A 15,244-nucleotide genomic window follows, 5' to 3' on the forward strand; every position below is an offset into this window, starting at 1 on the left:
ATGAATCTACTACCCAAAGCAATCTACAGATTCAATTGCAATCCCTATCAAACTACCACTGGCATTTTTCACAGAACTAGAACAAAATTTTTCACAATTTGTATGGAAACACAAAAGACCCCGAATAGCCAAAGCAATCTTGAGAACGAAAAACGGAGCTGGAGGAATCAGGCTCCCTGACTTCAGACTATACTACAAAGCTACAGTAATCAAGACAGTATGGTACTGGCACAAAAACAGGAAGATAGATCAATGGCACAGGATAGAAAACCCAGAGATAAACCCACGCACATATGGTCACCTATCTTTGATAAAGGAGGCAGGAATGTACAGTGGAGAAAGGACAGCCTCTTTAATAAGTGGTGCTGGGAAACCTGGACAGGTAAATGTTAAAGTATGAGACTAGATCACTCCCTAACACCATACACAAAAATAAGCTCAAAATGGATTAAAGACCTAAATGTAAGGCCAGAAGCTATCAAACTCTTAGAGGAAAACATAGGCAGAACACTCTACGACATAAATCACAGCAAGATCCTTTTTGACCCACCTCCTAGAGAAATGGAAATAAAAACAAAAATAAACAAATGGGACCTGATGAAACTTCAAAGCTTTTGCACAGCAAAGGAAACCATAAACAAGACCGAAAGACAACCCTCAGAATGGGAGAAAATATTTGCAAATGAAGCAACTGACAAAGGATTAATCTCCAAAATTTACAAGCAGCTCATGCAGCTCAATAACAAAAAAACAAACAACCCAATCCAAAAATGGGCAGAAGACCTAAATAGACATTTCTCCAAAGAAGATATACAGACTGCCAACAAACACATGAAAGAATGCTCAACATCATTAATCATTAGAGAAATGCAAATCAAAACTACAATGAGATATCATCTCACACCAGGCAAAATGGCCATCATCAAAAAATCTAGAAACAATAAATGCTGGAGAGGGTGTGGAGAAAAGGGAACACTCCTGCACTGCTGGTGGGAATGTGAATTGGTACAGCCACTATGGAGAACAGTATGGAGGTTCCTTAAAAAACTACAAATAGAACTACCATATGACCCAGCAATCCCACTACTGGGCATATACCCTGAGAAAACCATAATTCAAAAAGAGTCATGTACCAAAATGTTCATTGCAGCTCTATTTACAATAGACCGGAGATGGAAACAACCTAAGTGCCCATCATCGGATGAATGGATAAAGAAGATGTGGCACATATATACAATGGAATATTACTCAGTCATAAAAAGAAACGAAATTGAGCTATTTGTAATGAGGTGGATAGACCTAGAGTCTGTCATACAGAGTGAAGTAAGTCAGAAAGAGAAAGACAAATACCGTATGCTAACACATATATATGGAATTTAAGGAAAAAAATGTCATGAGGAACCTAGGGGTAAGACAGGAATAAAGACACAGACCTACTGGAGAATGGACTTGAGGATATGGGGAGGGGGAAGGGTGAGCTGTGACAAAGCGAGGGAGAGGCATGGACATATATATACTACCAAACGTAAGGTAGATAGCTAGTGGGAAGCAGCTGCATAGCACAGGGAGATCAGCTTGGTGCTTTGTGACTGCCTGGAGGGGTGGGATAGGGAGGGTGGGAGGGAGGAAGATGCAAGAGGGAAGAGATATGGAAACATATGTATATATATAACTGATTCACTTTGTTATAAAGCAGAAACTAACACACCATTGTAAAGCAATTATACCCCAATAAAGATGTTAAAAAAAGTAAAATAAAGTGAAAAAATAAAGTAGCCATCACTTATCCTCTAAAAAAAAAATGTTAAAAAAAAAAGAATCCAGATACAGTGTATACGTGATTGATTCAGTTTATATGAAGTAAAAAACAAAAACAAAAACAAAAAAGAAATAAATAAAAAACAGAAAAATAAAAAAAAAACCTGATCCTTACAGTTAAAAGTAAGGATGGTGCTTCCTACTTACCTTGGTGGGAATGACCCACATGCTGGTTCCATGGCTGTGCTGAGCTTGTGAAAATGCATCAATTTTTCGTATGTGTACTTTCCTACATACAAATTCTTCATAAAACACAGTGGTACCTTAGAACTGTGTGGTCCAGGATATAAAGAGTTACTTCCGCTCAAGCAGAGTGAATTTGTCAAAGCAATCCATAGTTTTCCAAAGCCACAGAACATAGTTATAGAATGTGACAAATATTACTTTCTGTTTGGAGCATCAACTATAATTCAAGATCCAGTCAGAGGTCAATGAACTGTGAACAAGATTTCACAGGATTGTGGCAAAGTTGCTTGTGGAAACCCATAAGCATAAACCCACAGGTTTATTGTTCAGTAAGTGCCCACTTTATCATGCACTGAAATGATCCCTGTTAGGCTGGTTTTGAAAAGCGAACTTTAAAAAGGAGAGGAGGGTAGCATGGAAACTGAGCTTGCCAAAATTGAGTCATCAATGGCTAAAAGGTCAGAATTTTGGAGCTGACAGTGCTAATAAAGTGGAAAAGCCTATTGAGAAGGAAAACTTAAGCCCCAACCTTGATGAGACCTATACTAGTACCCAGGACCACCTGAAGATGTCTGAATCACTGGCAGAGACACTGCAGCTCATGAACTACACGCCTAAGAGCTTTATCCATGCCTTAGCTTGCTCAGGGAGAAATAATGGCTTGCCTGCTCCATATGTATGATGCTCAGCAACCACACTGAAAGCAAAAGGGAGGCTGTCAGGTTCACTGGAAAGACAGAACATATGTTGTTCTCACTTTCACTGTTTCCAATATTGTGTTTCCCAATGAATAAGCAGTTGGGGCAGAAAGTTTGACAGAAACATGATTAAGTGGTCAGGGGTTTGCCAAGATTGGCCAAACAACACCATGCAGTGTCCAGTATGGTAGTCACTAGCCATATGTGCCTATTTAAATGTAAATAAAATAAAATTCATATTCTCAGTAGCACTAGCCACATATTAGTTACCGTACTGGATATCTCAGATTATAGAATATTTTCATCCTGCAGGAAGTCCAGTTTGACAACACTGCCTTAGACCAAAGATCAGAAAACTAAGTCCCATGGACTACATCCAGGCTGCCACCTGTTTTTGTAAATAGTCTTCTTGAAACGTTCATTTATGCATTATCGCTGGCTGCTTTTGAGCTAGAACGGCAGAATTGGGTAGTTGTGATGGAGACCAGCCACAAAACCTAAAATGCTTAGGATATGGTCCCTTTCAGAAAACGTTTGTTGACCACTGGTTTAGACTGCTCTTAATCATGTCTGTTTAGACACTTTGCATAGAAATGCTCAAAGACTTCACGGAAATACCAGAGGCATTCAATTCTTTCACTCAAGAGACCACAAGGCCATTCCTTCAGCCTCCAAATACTAAGTAGAAATGTGAATTAAGGGACCTACCTGACTCCTAAAACGTCTCTTTAGTTACAAGTCGGGACCAACTCACTGGGGAAGAAAGTTCCATCATGAGCACCTACTTGGTGCCTAACATCATGCTTAGTGCCGAGGGAAGCAGGAGTAACACAAACCTGCCCCCAGTGCACTTTCTGTTAATTAGGAAGACAGAAAATCATCTGCCTACTGTTTTCAGCCTATGTCAATCGGAGTGCTTAGAGATCTGCTACTCTATAAGCACACATTTATCAACAAGGACCCAGAGATGTAGCTTTCATGCATACCTGAAGGTGGTGGAATCTTACTTTAGGTTCCCCAGGAAAGAGATGACAAGATGACTAAGATGATTTAAGTGCTAGTAGTTTATTTGCTAGGTGATCCTGGAACAGGACTGGGAAAATGAGACAGGGAAGGGAAGGAAGCCAAGACAGATTGTGTTAATGAGTATATTATTGCTGTGGGCAACTGTGTCTAAATCCCACTGGGGATCTCTGGGGGATGGTATAGAGCACAACTCAGGGTTCTCCCACCCAAGGGGCAGGCAAGCAGGGGTGTGTATCCACCAAATCCCATCTGCAATGGTTGAGGGCTGCTCCCAAAGACATCAATTCCACACCCTCCTCTCCCCCTGCCCACATACCTCAGGTCTGTCCTGCACATGAGCTGAGTATGTTCATGCAGTTAGAGAAAGCGTTCGAGAGTCACAGGTGCTGGAAGCAAGAGAAGCAAGCCTCTGAGGTGCTCTATCTGCATTGAAGTGAATCAGAATCTCCCAGGAAGTGGCAGGAGGCTGCACTAACCCCTTCAGGATTTGAAGGCCCTGCCAGCTTCCTGTGATTCCAGCTGCCTGGTCCTGATACACTGACCATCTACCTTGTTCATCACTGCACACCCAGCAGAATGCCGGGGATACAGTAGGTGCTTAATACAGACTTATGAAGTCAATTAGTAATTGAACATTTGTTATAGATTTTCTCAAAAATAATTGAACTTATTTGTTTAGAAAAGGTTTTTTAAAGGGATATAACTGCAGCAGACTGGATTTTATTCAGTAACTAGGCAATGCAAGACGTATCACATTACTTTTCCTTGCAAAGTTTAAAATCAATTTGATTGGTTTCCACAGAGCTGGAACTCCTGGCTCGGGGTCTCTTCCCTCCACCGTCACTGAACTGCCCAGGAGCCCGAAGGGAGGGCAGCCTCACTGAGGCTGCCGGCTCTGGAGGGGCCCCAGCAGCCAAAGCCATGACAGTCCTGGGGACCGCAGCCTGGATCACACATCCTGGGGTAAGCCAGCTGCCATGTCATGAGGACACTCAACCAGCCCTAAGGAGAGATCCATGTGGCAAGGAAGTGAGGCCTCCTACCTACAGCCACGTGACCGTGTGGATGTCAGGCTCTTGGTGCTGCAGCCAGGCGTCAGTGCTGTGCCTCTGAGGTGGGAGAGCCAACTTCAGGACACTGGTCCACAAGAGACCTCCCAGCTCCACATAATATCAAATGGCGAAAATCTCCCAGAGATCTCCATCTCAACACCAGCAACCAGCTTCACTCAACGACCAGCAAGCTACAGTGCTGGGCACCCTATGCCAAACAACTAGCGAGACAGAAACACAACCCCACCCATTAGCAGAGAGGCTGCCTAAAATCATAATAAGCCCACAGACACCCCAAAACACACCACCAGATGTGGACCTGCCCACCAGAAAGACAAGATCCAGTCTCATCCACCAGAACACAGGCACTAGTCCCCTCCACCAGGAAGCCTACACAACTCACTGAACCAACCTTAGCCACTGGGGACAGACACCCAAAACAACGGGAACTACGAACCTGCAGCCTGCGAAAAGGAGACCCCAAACACAGTAAGTTAAGCAAAAATGGGAACACAGAGAAACACACAGCAGATGAAGGAGCAAGGCAAAAACCCACCAGAACTAACAACTGAAGAGGAAATAGGCAGTCTACCCGAAAAAGAACTCAGAATAATGACAGTAAACATGGTCCATAATCTTGGAAATAGAATGGAGAAAATACAAGAAACGTTTAACAAGGACCTAGAAGAACTAAAGAGCAAACAAACAGTGATGAACAACACAATAAATGAAATTAAAAATTCTCTAGAAGGGATCAATAGGAGAATAACTGAGGCAGAAGAACGGATAAGTGACCTGGAAGATAAAATAGTGGAAATAACTACTGCAGAGCAGAATAAAGAAAAAAGAATGAAAAGAATAGAGGACAGTCTCAGAGACCTCTGGGACAACATTAAATGCACCAACGTTCGAATTATAGGGGTCCCAGAAGAAGAAGAGAAAAAGAAAGGGACTGAGAAAATATTTGAAGAGATTATAGTTGAAAACTTCCCTAATATGGGAAAGGAAATAGTTAATCAGGTCCAGGAAGCACAGAGAGTCCCATACAGGATAAATCCAAGGAGAAACATGCCAAGACACATATTAATCAAACTATCAAAAATTAAACACAAAGAAAGCATATTAAAAGCAGCAAGGGAAAAACAACAAATAACACACAACGGAATCCCCAAAACGTTAACAGCTGATCTTTCAGCAGAAACTCTGAAAGCCAGAAGGGAGTGGCAGGACATATTTAAAGTGATGAAGGAGATTACTCTAACCAGCAAGGATCTCATTCAGATTTGAGGGAGAAATTAAAACCTTTATAGACAAGCAAAAGCTAAGAGAATTCAGCACCACCAAACCAGCTTTACAACAAATGCTAAAAGAACTTCCCAAGGCAGGAAACACAAGAGAAGGAACAGACCTACAATAACAAACACAAACAAATTAAGAAAATGGTAATAGGAACATACATATCAATAATCACCTTAAATGTAAATGGATTAAATGCTCCAACCAAAAGACACAGACTGGCTGAATGGATACAAAAACAAGACCTGTATATATGCTGCCTGCAAGAGACCCACTCCAGACCTAGGGACACATACAGACTGAAAGTGAGGGGATGGAAAAAGATGCTCCATGCAAATGGAAATCAAAAGAAAGCTGGAGTAGCAATTCTCATATCAGACAAAATAGACTTTAAAACAAACCTATTACAAGACACAAAGAAGGACACTACATAATGAACAAGGGATCTATCCACGAAGAAGATATAACATCTGTAACTATTTATTGCACCCAACATAGGAGAACCTAAATACATCAGGCAAATACTAACAGCCATAAAATGGGAAATCGACAGGAACACAATCATAGTAGGGGACTTTAACACCTCACTTTCACCAATGGACAGATCATCTAAAATGAAAATAAATAAGGAAACACAAGCTTTAAATGATACATTAAACACGATGGACTTAATTGATATTTATAGGACATTCCATCCAAAAACAACAAAATACACATTTTTCTCAAGTGCTCATGGAACATTCTCCAGGATAGATCATTTCTTGGGTCACAAATCAATTCTTGGTAAATTTAAGATATTTGAAATCGTATCAACTATCTTTTCCGACCACAACGCTGTGAGACTAGATATCAATTACAGGAAAAGATCTGTAAAAAACACAAACATATGGAGGCTAAACAATACACTACTTAATAACCAAGAGATCACTGAAGAAATCAAAGAGGAAATCAAAAAATACCTAGAAACAAATGTCAATGAAAACATGACTATCCAAAAACTATGGGATGCAGCAAAAGCAGTTCTAAGACGGAAATTTATAGCAATACAATCCTACCTTAAGCAAAAAAGAGACAACTCAAATAAACAACCTAACCTTACACCTGAAGCAATTAGAAAAAGAAGAACAAAAAAACCCCAAAGTTAGCAGAAGGAAAGAAATCATAAAGATCAGATCAGAAATAAATGAAAAAGAAATGAAGGAAACGATAGCAAAGAGCAATAAAACTAAAAGCTGGTTCTTTGAGAAGATAAACAAAACTAATAAACCATTAGCCAGACTCATCAAGAAAAAAAGGGAGAAGACTCAAATCAACAGAATTAGAAATGAAAAAGGAGCAGTAACAACTGACACTGCAGAAATACAAAGGATCATGAGAGATTACTACAAGCAACGATATGCCAATAAAATGGACAGCCTGGAAGAAATGGACAAATTCTTAGAAAGGCACAACCTTCCGAGACTGAACGAGGACGAAATAGAAAATATGAACAGACCAATCACAAGCATTGAAATTGAAACTGTGATTAAAAATCTTCCAACAAACAAAAGTCCAGGACCAGATGGCTTCAAAGGCGAATTCTATCAAACATTTAGAGAAGAGCTAACACCTATCCTCCTCAAACTCTTCCAAAATATAGCAGAGGGAGGAACACTCCCAAACTCAATCTACGAAGCCACCGTCACCCTGGTAACAAAACCAGACAAAGATGTCACAAAGACAGAAAACTATAGGCCAGTATCACTGATGAACACAGATGCAAAAATCCTCAACAAAATACTAGCAAACAGAATCCAACAGCACATTAAAAGGATCATACACCATGATCAGGTGGGGTTTATCCCAGGAATGCAAGGATTCTTCAATATACGCAAATCAATCAATGTGATACACCATAATAACAAATTGAAGGAGAAAAACCATATGATCACCTCAAGAGATGCAGAGAAAGCTTTTGACAAAATTCAACACCCATTTATGATAAAAACTCTCCAGAAAGTAGGCTTAGAGGAAACTTTCCTCAACATAATAAAGGCCATATATGACAAACCCACAGCCAACATCATCCTCAATGGTGAAAAACTGAAAGCATTTCCACTAAGATCAGGAACAAGACAAGGTTGCCCAGTCTCACCACTATTTCTCAACACAGTTTTGGAAGTTTTAGCCACAGCAATCAGAGAAGAAAATGAAATAAAACGAATCCAAATCGGAAAAGAAGAAGTAAAGCTGTCACTGTTTGCAGATGACATACTATACATAGAGAATCCTAAAGATGGTACCAGAAAACTACTGGAGCTAATCAGTGAATTTGGTAAAGTTGCAGTATACAAAGTTAATGCACAGAAATCTCTTGTATTGCTGTACACTAATGATGAAAAAACTGAAAGTGAAATTAAGAAAACACTCCCTTTTACCACTGCAACAAAAAGAATAAAATATCTAGGAATAAACCTGCCTAAGGAGACAAAAGACCTGTATGCAGAAAATTATAAAACACTGATGAAAGAAATTAAAGATGATTCAAATAGATGGAAAGATATACCATGTTCTTGGATTGGAAGAATCAACATTGTGAAAATGACTCTACTAAACAAAGCAACCTACAGATTCAATGCAATCCCTATCAAACAACCAACGGCATTTTTCACAGAACTAGAACAAAAAATTTCACAATTTGTATGGAAACACAAAGGACCCCGAATAGCCAAATCAATCTTGAGAAAGAAAAATGGAGCAGGAGGAATCAGGCTCCCAGACTTCAGACTATACTACAAAGCTACAGTAATCAAGACAATATGGTACTGGCACAAAAACAGAAATATTGATCAATGGAACAGGATGGAAAGCCCAGAGATAAACCCACGCACCTATGATCAACTAATCTATTCCAAAGGAGGCAAGGATATACAATGGAGAAAAGACAGTCTCTTCAATAAGTGGTGCTGGGAAAACTGGACAGCTACATGTAAAAGAATGAAATTAGAACACTCACTAACACCATATACAAAAATAAACTCAAAATGGATTAGAGACTTAAATGTAAGACTAGACACTATAAAGCTTAGGGGAAAACATAGGAAGAACACTGCTTGACATAAATCACAGCAAGATCTTTTTTGATCCACCTTGTAGAGTAATGGAAATAAAAACAAAAATAAACAAATGGGACCTAATGAAACTTAAAAGCTTTTGCAAAGCAAAGGAAACTATAAACAAGACGAAAAGACAACCCTCAGAATGGGACAAAATATTTGCAAATGAATCAATGGACAAAGGATTAATTTCCAAAATATATAAACAGCTCACACAGCTCAATGTTAAAAAAAACAAACAACCCAATCCAAAAATGGGCTGAAGACCTAAAAAGACATTTCTCCAAAGAAGACATACAGATGGCCAAGAAGCACATGAAAATCTACTCAACATCACTAATTATTAGAGAAATGCAAATCAAAACTACAGTGAGGTATATCACCTCACACCAGTTAGAATGGGCAGCATCAGGAAATCTAGAAACAGTAATTGCTGGAGAGGGTGTGGAGAAAATGGAACCCTCTTGCACTGTTGGTGGGAATGTAAACTGATACAGCCACTATGGAGAACAGTATGGAGATTCCTTAGAAAACTAAAAATATAACTACCATACGACCCAGCAATCCCACTAGTGGGCATATACCCTGAGAAAACCGTAATTCAAAAAGAGTCATGTACCAAAATTTTCATTGCAGCTCTACTTACAATAGCCAGGAGATGGAAACAAACTAAGTGTCCATCATCGGATGAATGGATAAAGAAGATGTGGCACTTATATACAATGGAATATTACTCAGCCATAAAGAGAAACGAAATTGAGTTATTTGTAGTGAGGTGGATGGACCTAGAGTCTGTCATACAGAGTGAAGTAAGTCAGAAAGAGAAAAATATCGTATGCTAACACATATATATGGAATCTAAGGATAAAAAACAAAAAAGGTCATGAAGAACCTAGGGGCAAGATGGGAATAAAGACACAGATCTACTAGGGAATGGACTTGAGGATAGGGGGAGGGGGAAGGGTAAGCTGGGAGAAAGTGAGAGTGTGGCATGGACATATATACACTACCAAATGTAAAACAGATAGCTAGTGGGAAGCAGCCGCATAGCACAGGGAGATCAGCTCGGTGCTTTGTGACCACCTAGAATGGTGGGAAAGGGAGGTTGGGAGGGAAACACAAGAGGGAGGGGATATGGGGATATCTGTATATGCATAGCTGATTCACTTTGTTATAAAGCAGAAACTAACACACCATTGTAAAGCAATTATACTCCAATGAAGATGTTAAAAAATAATATAAATAAATAAATAAAATCAATTTGATTGTCAGCTCCCATCTTGCTGCTGATCTATGGTCCAAGCCTGCATGTTTCCTTGAAGGGCCCTCTGGACCCAGGAATTTTGCTGGCATCAGTACCCCAATTTCTCAGTTCCAGGCTCTGAGTTACGTAATTCTGCCGGTCTCCTCCAAGGTCTTGCTGGGGTGTTGTACATACATGGTGGGCAGGTCTTGATGCTCATAGAACACAGGCCCCAAACCATGGATCTCTTCCTTGTCCAGAGTTATCCCATTCCACCAGAGTTGGCTACTTCCCTATCAGCTCATCTCTCCATCTATACCCGTAAAGCTCAAGCATATTTCCATCAGAGATTTTGGCCAAAAAGGGGGATTATCTTCAAAGAACGCAAAGGGTCCCAAGGCAAGGTCTGGGCATGTTCTTGGAACGAAGAAAGGAAACATCCAAAAAGAACATGACATATAGTAGTATCTCAGTAAATTATCCTTGTCACAGGTTGCGCTTTCCAGAAGTATACTCCAAGATGGAGGTCAGGGTACAAGATATTTACTAAGGCTCAACTCATGAAGGAAAGGGGGAGAAAGCATGATTGGGCAGAGGGAAAAGTTAGACTGACATGCAGATCCCACAAAGCCTTGGCCAATCTGGCGAGGAGCTGTGCAATGAGCACTGCCTATCAGAGCTGAGGTCAAAATGGCTGAGACTTTATACTCCCATCCTGCTCAGTCACAGTGATGTCTGCCTTGGGTGAGGTAGCTCTCGGCTGACCCTGAAGGAGCTGACAGCTGGAGGCTACCTGCTGTGCACACTTCTCACACTGTCTCCTTGAAGGCACAACTTCCATGCCTATCACAATCTTGCTGCAGAAAGATGAACAGTTCTGTTCCCGAAATATACAATAAGCTAATATCTTTTAAGTGTACCATGCTTCATATTTTTAAGATTTTTCACATAACAATATCCCATTTGGATCCTCATATGTAAGGCAAGTAGTATTATCACCATTTTACAGATGAGAATGCAAAACCCAGACATGGTCATTGGCTTGTGATCAAATGGCAGAAATGGGCCTCAAAGTTAGCACTAGTCCCCTGGGCTAAATCCTGTCTACCACTTGTTTTCGGAAATAGTTTCTTTGGGTTCATGCCATTTGTTTATGTTTTGTCTCCAGCTGCCTTCTTGCTACAATGCCAGAGTTGAGTAGCTGTGACAGAGACTGCCTGACCCACAAAGCTTAAAATGTTCAGTATCTGGTCCTTTACAGGGCACTGTTCCATACTTCCTACTGTTCTGTACAGTCCCTTATTTAACTCTGAAACATGAATAAGATGAGACTGTAGTCTCAGACATCAAGCCAGTAAGGAATATGAGTCTAGTGTAATGGCTGGGACTGTGGTCAATTGGAGAGAACACGTCTGTCTAAAAGGGATACTTGTGGGAATTCCCTGGCGGTCCAGTGGTTAGGACTCCAGTCTTTCACTGCTGAGGGCCTGGGTTCAATCCCTGGTCGGGGAACTAAGATCCCACAAGCTGTGTGGCATGGCCAAAAAAATTAAATGAGTAAGTAAATAAATAAATAAGATAGTTGCTATTCAGCTTCTTCCATGCAGATCTACATACAAGCTGAGTCTTGCCAAAATTTCCTCTTTCACAGAACACGCTACATTTTAAAATCAAGTTGTGTTTTTAATGTGAAATATAACAGATTTAAGTGTTGACTAGAAACAAAAGAAGAACAATCTATGAGGGCTCATGTAGCTATATCTGTGGGACATTTCCCTCATCTCTGTACTATGGAGATCCTGAGAAGATGGATCCAACCAGTTGCACAGGAAGACAATGAAACACTGTCCTGAGAGTTGAGATGTCCCCACTGAACATAACATACAGGGTGGTTTATAAACAGAATATATACACACAGTGCATAAACAATGATCAGACCGAGCCACAGAGGCAAGGACACTCTGCAACACTAAAGTCACCAAATGACCCCCTCTTCTGTCTAATATGTGCTTCTTCACCAACAACTCTAGAATTGCTTTAATTTTCCTGCCTCTTAGATAAAAGTTATCAAGATACCAAGTCACCAAGTATTCCCACTTTCTGACAGCATCCAGTCCAGAAATGGCCCCTGCCTCTTTGAACCCTCCTTAGAATCACCCAGCACAAGCCTGATTCCTCATGGTTCCTCTGATATGTGTTCTTCTGAGCTACAGCAAGTTAAGTATTCTAGGTGGTCCATGGCTGGTGAGTTTCAACAGAAGATAAGGAAGGCTTCATGAAGTTGGCATTTGAGGTTGGTCTTGAAAAATGTGTTATTTAGTCAATGAGGATATATGGGAGAGGTGGGAATGCAGTGGGGCATAGGCACAGACAATGAGGCAGCAGAGGACAGGATTCATTAGGCGATGTAAGCCCCATAACATGTCAAAAATTCTGGCTACAAGTACGTAGAGTAATAGAGAAAGCAAGCAAGGTAAGGGGGCGCAGGGAGTCATATTGCAAAAAGCTTTGTCCTCCAGGTCAAGGATATTGACAAGCCATGGGGAGCCCCTGAAAGTTTTTGAAAAGAGAAGTGGGATGCTCAGAGCTATGCAGTAGGCCATTAGGATTTCTTTGACTACCGCTGTGGGCAAATCCACAGTGAAGTACCTTCTGGAGACTGAAAAATCACTCAGCCCTCTTGGATGCAGCAGCAAGAGGGGGAACTTGGCTTAACTAAAAAAACTTCCACAAAAATCCAGCTGCTAGTAATAATTGAATATTTCCCCTTTTGATTTGTGTTGTTTTGGTGAGCCCCAGAATAGCAGTTTAAAGTGTTTAATTGGTTTTTCTCTGTTCAATTTAATAAAGCTGTCCTGGGCTCTTGAGTCGGCAAACTTAGCATTTTCTTAAAGCTGAGCTTGCTTTCTCTAGAAGGTTTTCCTCCAGTATATTCAGCTTAACTTCTCATATCTGATGCTGAACACTCACCAGCTGCTAGGCATGCAGGAAAAAAAAGAAAAATGGTCTCAGTAATGGTATGTGAAATTTTCTGTTTTGCCTCAGAATATGTGCAGCTCAAAGAAAAACAGTGTGAACAAGTTTCCCTCTGCTGTTGGACAATATGCCCAATAATTAACTTACTGTGAATGCCTGAGGGTATCACCGTCTTCCACAGCATGCAATGATAGAAAAAACAGCAGGCAGGGGCTCAGGAGAACCAGACAGTATCACTGTGCTGCTACTGACCAGCTGTGTGATCATGCGTGTAATGATTTTGATGACTGACACCCCAATATCCATTCCTTCTCAGTGATTACTCCAAATCAAATGATTACTCCCAACCTTGGTTGTGTACCAGAATCACCTCTGCCACTTGCTAATACTTCACATCCAATTAATGAAACATAGGCAAGGAGGAGGGCCTCTGGTCTAAGCTAATCACTGTTATGATTATTTAGATAATCATTCCATTGTTGGTGGTTGATTAATGAGACTTACTAGCAAAGGACAGCCAACTCTTACTGAGTGCTTACTGTATCAGTTAGCCTTTGCGACATAACAAACCACCCTAAAACTTAGTGACTTTAATCTGCAACTTATCTCATGATTCTATGGGTTGGCTGCCAAGTTCCTCAGATCTGAGCTGACACGGCTGATGTGTGCTGGGCTTGCACAGCTGTCTGTGACCAGCTCGAAGGATGACTGGTGACTAGTTGATCTAAGGTGACCTCATTCATGTATCTACCTCTTGGCCAGGGCTACAGAAGCAATGTGTTTCTCCTCACCAGCGGGCTACGCTAGGCTTCCTTCATACAACAGCAGTGTTCAAGAGCAACAAGTGTATTTCAAGTTTCTGCTCGTGTCATGCCCAGTATCATTTCCACAGTCAGGGTAAGTCACATGGCTGAACCCAGAGTCACTGCGGAAGGAGACTACCCTAAGGATGTGGATACAGGGAGGCTTAAACAAATTGGTAGCTACTATATTCACTATGTGCCAGCTAATGTTCTAAGTCCTGGAACACAATAACTCATTCAACCCCCCCAAAACTCAGTGAGGCAGGCAAAATGTACTCAGTCCATTTTACAGTTGAGGAAAATGAGACACAAAGAGGTTAAATAATTTGCCCAAGGAAGGTTACACAACTAAGTGGCAGCATTGTTATTCGAACCCAATCAGCCTGGATGTAGACTTCATGCTCAGAATCACAGCATATGTAACTGAGGGGTGTAAGGGAAAGTATTCCTCACTGTTAAGAAGGAGAGACAGGATGACACCCTCCCATTCTTTTTCTGGACACTGTCATGTGTGGATGTGAGGCCTAGTGCTGGGGCAGTCATCTTGCTAATACCCAGAGCCAAGGGACATCCCAACAGCCAGAGTTCTGATACGCTATGGTGAAGGCTGCCCTGTTTCTTCTTATGTGAGATGATGAAACCCCGTATTGTATAAATCGGGGTGAGTGAAACTTTTCTGATACTTCCCATTTAAACCATTATGATGTTTCAACAACTAAGTCACCTCTCCAGGCCTTAATTTCTTCATGTATAAAATGTAAGTCTTGAATTAGAGGATTGCTGAAGTTGTTTCCACTATTAACATTTATGATTTTAATGACAGTGTTCATAAGGGCAGCAATTTGGTTCCTGATTATGGTAGAGGGGCTACACACTAGCAAAAAGCTTAGACACTGGCAAATATTTAGCTTTGTCTTTGTATTAGTTTTATATTGCTGCTGTAACAAATTACCTATAAACTTAGTGGTTGAAAACAGCACAATTGTATTATCTTCCAGTCCTGTAGTTTGGAAATGCAACACAGATTTCAATGGGCTAAGAGCAAGGCGTA

The sequence above is a fragment of the Lagenorhynchus albirostris genome, chromosome X (assembly GCF_949774975.1).
Source record: "Lagenorhynchus albirostris chromosome X, mLagAlb1.1, whole genome shotgun sequence".
Lineage (NCBI taxonomy): Eukaryota > Metazoa > Chordata > Mammalia > Artiodactyla > Delphinidae > Lagenorhynchus > Lagenorhynchus albirostris.